The sequence below is a fragment of the Triticum aestivum genome, chromosome 3D, assembly GCF_018294505.1.
Source record: "Triticum aestivum cultivar Chinese Spring chromosome 3D, IWGSC CS RefSeq v2.1, whole genome shotgun sequence".
NCBI classification, from domain to species: Eukaryota; Viridiplantae; Streptophyta; class Magnoliopsida; order Poales; family Poaceae; genus Triticum; species Triticum aestivum.
In genome coordinates, this window is record NC_057802.1 from 55,381,735 (window position 1) to 55,388,437 (window position 6,703).

The 6,703-nt window shown below is 46.0% G+C and overlaps 1 long non-coding RNA gene across 3 annotated transcripts; it reads left to right on the plus strand.

Moving 5' to 3' along the window:
• The first annotated feature begins 211 nt into the window (after positions 1 to 211).
• LOC123077375 (uncharacterized) lies at positions 212 to 6,005 on the plus strand. Of its 3 annotated transcripts, none has more exons than XR_006436605.1 (5): positions 212 to 672; positions 806 to 1,019; positions 1,102 to 1,343; positions 1,762 to 1,842; positions 2,349 to 2,887. It is a non-coding gene; the product is annotated as an uncharacterized lncRNA (long non-coding RNA). The 3 variants fall into 3 exon arrangements; XR_006436606.1 differs by lacking the exon at positions 2,349 to 2,887 and adding an exon at positions 3,308 to 6,005 and having other exon boundaries at positions 214 to 672; positions 810 to 1,019; XR_006436604.1 differs by having other exon boundaries at positions 218 to 672; positions 810 to 1,019.
• The last annotated feature ends 698 nt before the right edge of the window (positions 6,006 to 6,703 follow it).

Sequence of the window (6,703 nt, forward strand, 5' to 3'; positions counted from 1 at the left end):
GTTTATACTTCTGCAATTATTTGTATTACATGAGTAATACTGTTGCAAAGCAATATGTTGATTCCATTATTCGCATCAGCCATGGCATCTAAGACAAGAGTTTAACCAAAACGAGATGTGTACAAACTGAAACAAAGTATAACCAAAATGTACAAACTGCAGTTGATGTTCAGATATGGGAGTAGATGGGGGAGAGGGGAAGCTCACCATGTTGGTGTTGCGTGGAAGGTAAAGAGGGATGTTGGTCTGCTCCTCTGGCCGCTCTACCTGCAGAGACGAGACGAGACGAGACGGGGTCACTGAGAGAAGAGATGGCAGATGAGAGGAGATAAGATCATGCCAACGAACATATCAAACACACGAGTGGCCGCCTGGTTCCAGATCTGCCCTCTTCCTCTGTCCACCACCTCATCCCCACGCGGCCACGCCATCTCCTTCCTCGATCCTCACACACAAAGAGAAATGTAGCAGGCGGCTCCATCACCTGTCGCGTGCGGCGGAGGCCAGCCCAGATCCGCCTCCTCCAGCCCATCCTCTTCGTCACGCACAACGGGAAAGGTTAGGTTTGAGCTCCGCCACCCCGTCACATGCCGTTGTTCGTCGGTAGCAGACCGAGCTCCGCCTCCACACCCACCGTCCTTCACTTCCTCTCCGAAAATGGCCTCATCCCTGGTAAGATCTCCCTCGTCTCCCTCCTCTCTCCTCCCTCTCGTAATGGGGAACATGGGAAGAGATCTCCCTCTGTATGATTTTTCATCAGCTTAAAATTTCGCTACAGATTTCACGTCTAACAAATATGTTAAAGACAGATACAGAGAGCATGATCAGGGGAGTGGTTTCCGATATTGATGCGAGAAAAAATGCCTTTGGGTCGAACACATATCCCCGAAAGAAATGAAGAAGCTTCTTGGTAATGGATATGGTTCTCTTATATTTGGTAGGAGGCAGAAAAAATTCAGCATGGAAAATCACCACATTCTACGTGGTGTATTTATGATAGCTCTAAATGAGTACTTCTGGTATGTTTACAACCTTATATTTTCTGGTGACATACCGACACACCTTTTTAAATTTTCTCTAATAGATCCTACTTTGTTTCAGGACACCTGATTGCTTCTCACTAGGATGCCCTATGCGGGATTATGGTGACTTCTTCAAATCTGTGCAAGATTTCTCCTCTTTAGCATCACTGGATTTTTTTAAAATGTTAGATCTGAATTTAGAGTGTACTTCTGCACAGAAGAGTTTGTCCTGATTACTATTTTTATTTTATTTCTGCAGGCACTGAGGAATGATCGATATCGTTAATCATTTTGGAGGTTTGTTGTAGGGTGCTCTACCAGGTATTTTGTTAAGATATGCTCTTTCTCTGCCTGTCCAGTTTAGCCATCAGTTTTGGATTTTCCTTACGACCTGGTTATATTATCATTAAATATACTTTCTTTCGGAGTCATGTTTTGTAGTATTTTTTTCCAGTATTTGTAAATTCCTGAGCTAAACAAAGGAAACACACATTTAGGTGTGTGTTTGAGAAAAAAATAGTTCATCAGCTTAAGCCTTCAGTGTTATTGAAAGTTGAAACTATACACTTGCTATTTCCATAGCGGTCATCAGGGGGTAGCTTATTTTATCAACATACGCCAACCTGCAAATTTATTTTGTATGCAAATCTATTTGACCCAAATGCTTAATGGTATTGACTGTACTCTGAATATTGTGAGAGATGTCATTTTGAGATTTAACTAGCCTACTTTCTTGTAGTCTATGATGATCGAATGACTGCAGCATATAGAAAGGGGCTGGTGCATTGCTTCGTTCAGCGACGACGTCGACTGGGACAAGGTAATGTACTCTGTTTCATGAAGTACTGGTAATTTATCCAGACTTTAAGGCTTTTCTTAATCCTCATGTAAATCTGATGGGAGATTGACCTTTTTCATTTTTAGTACATAGAATACATGACCTCACTTAAATCCTTCCGGTTATTCGGACTTTAAGGCTTTTCTTAATCCTCGTGTAAATCCGGTGGAGGATTGATCTTTTTCATTTTTAGTACATAGAATATATGATCTCACTTAAATCCTTCCGGATGTGAGAAATAGCTAGACTCTGAAAGCTTGATTCATAAGTAACTGAAGAGGTGGTAATTTAGTTTTTGTTGGTGTTGCATATTTGCTTATTTCCATAAAAAAAGAGGTTTAGTACACTTTTTTCTCAAGCGGATGCGCTCCTATGTGTCCATGTTGTTACTTGCTACTGGCTATATGCCTATTTTTACACGTTCTTGTGCTACTTTGCAAAGAAAAATCTGAGATTTTGGGTTATTGTGGATCGATTAACATGTTCAGGGTTCCGACACCAACTCCTAAGGCAAGAGCACCAGGAAAACTGAGTCCCCTGTGCATTTCACTACCTTCGTCCGAGCTGCCCCAACGGAAGGCAGGCCGGGTCGTGCTCAACTGGTGATGGTGAGATGGCCGAACGGCACGCGCCGCCTTTGGAACGTGCAAAGCGCAGCTGGTTCGTCGGCTAGCGCGCGCGGCTGCAGCAGAGAAAGCAGTTGGACCGCAGAGACCAGGCGCTGTTTGATTCGATCGCCGTCTTTCTGGGTTGCAGTTCCTTCCGTTCCGGTGAACAGATGGGAGGTGCGCCATACTGTCGTGGAGCGGAGACGCCCTTTTTGTGGCATTGCCAGCCATCCATGGATGGACCCGTGCACGTAGAATACACGGTCAGGCAAGCGTGTTGCCTGCAACGTCGCTACATTCGCAGCTGCCTTGGTCGAGGCGATCCACATTTACGTGCCTGCCCAGTGCACCACCGAATGACTGTGAAGCTCATTAACTCTGTTTCTTTTTTTGGGTAATAAAGGTCATTAACTTGTGCACGGGCGAAACCTAGTGCGCGATACTACAACAGCTAACTTTTTTACCCCCTCAAAAAAAAAAACAGCTAACTATCTATGCGGAGTGTGTAAGTGCGTTGATGCGGCTTGCTACGACAATTGGGAAGGTCGACTTTGTACATTGTCGAACTTCAGCTTGGTGTGGGCAAGTTGCCAAATGGTATCCCAACCATCGCATGAAGAATAGGGTCCTATTCAAGGGTAGGATGCGGGGTCACATATTCCAGATACAAAAAAATGTCGTGACTAACTCGTGTGTTTTTCTTTTAAAAATATGTCGATGTTCACATCACATATATGACAACTCGCGAGTTTCTACACCAAAAACACGTTTACGATTTATATAAAAATATAAGTTTTGAAGTAGCCATGACAAACAAATGTATAACTCCTACTGGTCAGGGGTATCAATGACAGCGGGGATCCATGGCATGACCTAGTCATTGCGGACGAGGAGGCTGGCTCATGGGTTCAACAGCGAGGGCGGAAGAGAAGTTGTTGAAGATGGTGTGACAAGGCAAGATATGCAGGGACTGGTGAGGAGCGGGATGCATAAAGACATTGGGGGTGCAAGGGAGAAGTCGGTCATACCCGAAGGGAGGGGGATATCAAAGGTTGTCATTGCCATGAAATGTTCCCCAAGATGACCCACGACGGCGACGCTGCGGACACAATCTCGGTTTTGGCTGGTTTTCTCAGTGTGTGCTTTTGTGTGTGTTTGTGTGGTGGTGGCAGTGAACTCAAGAATAGTGGTGGCACCCCCTATTGGATGATGGTATTAAGAGTTAAGGCAGAGACTAAATGTAAATGAGTGACCGGCAGGGCGAGCGAAATGAAACGGATCGCCAACAATGTGTTGTGCATGTGTCTGGTCATGGGACGGAAGGGCCATGTGGCACAACACTACCTTTGAAGCTTGTGAAGCCTACCAGGTTTGGATTCATTACAGTGGGACGACATGGCTAAGCACACACTAATGCAGGAATACCTAGCAGCGGCGGGCGGTGTCAGTACTAAAACCAGCGGATGTCGGGTAGGGGGTCCTGAGTTGTGGGTCTAGGAGCAATGGTAACAGGAAATATGGGAGACGATGTTTACCCAGGTTCAGGCCCTCTTGAAGAGGTAAAATCCTACGCCCTGCTTTGATTGTATTGATGTGATGGAGTACAGAGTACAAGATGGTGTACCTCGAGATCAGATGATTCTGTTCTTTAGGCTTGTCCTTCTCCCCGTAAATACTAAACCACTCGGCTTATATATGCACCAGGGGTGCCTAGGTTACACATATGGTCGGTTGCCAACTAGGAATAAACACACCGACTACTAGAACTTTCCTTGAAGTACATGCCAAGTCTTCGGAAGTTTCCATCTTGCTCACGTCAAGGATCACATCTTCGGTAGTCCTCCCTCCAATGGTTGGTGGGTCATCAACCCGACCCATGGATGACGGGTCGTACAGGTTGATCCCCCCTTAGTCCAGGACACCCTCAGTAGTCCTTAAACTGGTCTTCAAAGCCTAGGACTACACTCCCTCCTCGGAACGACTTCTTTTGTTGATGACTTTGGCTTGGCAGGTGGGTTCCTTCTTTGTCAACGCATATTTCCATCTAAAGTCCTTTTATTACCTGATAATTATCGGGCTTTCTTCTATAGTTGAACCCGTCACCCATATTCTTAAAAGCTCAACCTCGACAAGGAAAGAGTAAGGTTTATTTTTATTTTTACAAAGGGCTACCTCCGCGTCCGAGGTCCTGAGTTAACTTAGGCTCAAAGATTTGCCACACAGGCATGACCAGTGAGAGAATTTAAACCCGAAAGCTTTATCGAACCATCACCACCTATTGTGGGATTGAATAAGTTATCACGAATCGTATTGTAGCCCGAGGCAGCCTCTTATTGGTGTGTCTTATCAATACGGAGATCGTGTCCCGGTTTTCAAGGGATATCATCAATAGGCTAGTTAACCGATGCATGTGTAATGTCACGAAGGGTTGGGAATAGACGATTTATCCGACGCAACACGGGGACTCTTGGTCTTTTACTGGCCTACAAAGTGAGGAGAAGTAAATCATTTTTTCCTGCGCTTCCATCCCGTGCTCCATAGCCCAAAGCTCACAAAAGCTCTGCATCCACCTTGAAGCCTCCAACCCGCTCATATTCTTCCCCCCATCCTTCAATGGAAATGTACGGCAAGGGAAAAGATTATGCGGCCTCAGCATCTAACGTTGGCTTGAAGAGGCAATGGGTTCCCTCCAATGTCACCGTGGGCACCATCGAGGAGCTCAGGGCTGCAGGATACATTCCTGCATTAGCCATGTGTCGAGCCCCAATGGAGGGTGAGACCAGCCATTCTTCCTCCGCCATCCCCACTCCCAAGAAAGGGGAAAGGGTGGTTTCCATCCCTCACCTTGTCCAAGATTTGGGATTCCCCCTTAATCCACTCGTAAGGGGTTTGCTGTTTTACTACGGGTTAGATTTCCACCACCTAGGCCCAAATTCAATTCTCCATATAGCCACTTTTATCACTATATGTGAGGCTTTCCTCCGCGTCAAGCCGCACTTCAGCCTCTGGCTGAAGATGTTTAGTGTGATGCCAAAGAGTAGTGGCCCCCAGCTCGCTGAATGCGGTGGGGCCAAGATAAGAAAACTTCCCAATGTGATCTGGCCTAAGGGAACCTTTGTGGAGACCATCAAGTTGTTGCAGCAGGAATGGTTTTACATAACCAACCTGCGCACAAAGGGTCAAAAAGAGACCCCCGTCTTTTCGGCGAGCCTCCAAGAAGGCTTGTTTCCTGGACAGAGAAGAGCATTGATTGGGGGAACCCGGACATGGTGAAGGTGCTCCAAGGGAAGCTCAAGCAGGTGGTCAACAAGGGCATCAAGCTGGTGGACATGGTTGATAACCCACAAGTATAGGGGATCATGACAGTCTTCGAGGGTAGTATTTGACTAAATTTATTAATTCGACACAAAGGGAGCCAAAGAATATTTATAGGCCTTGGAAGTTGAGTTGTCAATTCAACCACACATGGAAATTTGTTTCTCTACAGCAAAGTGTTTAGTAGCGCAGTAGTTTGATAGTTTTGATAGTAGCGGTAATAGTAACAGTAGCAGTTTTATAATGATTGTAACAGCAACAACAGTAGTAACTTAGCAAACACTACTGCAGGATGCTGCTAACGCGACACTACGATCAGAGACCCTTTGAGAAACTGTGTGCGATGCAAGAATCCCAAACGGTGGTGTATGAAAACCATCAGAAATGTATAAAACGTTTGCGATGCCGGATGCATCAAACTCGGTTCAGGTTTTAGTTGCGTGTGCGATGAAGGGCATACGGTTCAGTTCAATTAACTGTTTGCGATGAGGAGGAACAAAAAAAAACTTGCAGCCAGATGAAGGCGTGTGCGATACACAGCATAAGGTTCACTCGGATAAACTATTTGTGATTAGGCAACACAAAAGAAACGGGCAGCCAGATGAAGGTGTGTGCGATAACAGCATACGGTTCACTCGGATGAACTGTTTGTGATTAGGCAACACAAAAGAAACGGTCAGCCAGATCAAGGTGTGTGCAATATACGCATGCGGTTCACTCGGCCCTTGTCGTCAATGTGTGACCTCTATGGCAACCGTTCGCTCCCCAGGCGCCTCTTCGTGTACCGTGGCAACCGTCCATCGCCTCTTCGCCTTTCCCTCTCAATTTGGAACCGCTGTCGCTCGCTCTTCCTCCCTCCATTTGCCTTCACCCTTCCTTCTGCCATTGTTCGATCATCTTCTCCATGGAGGGAACAGGCC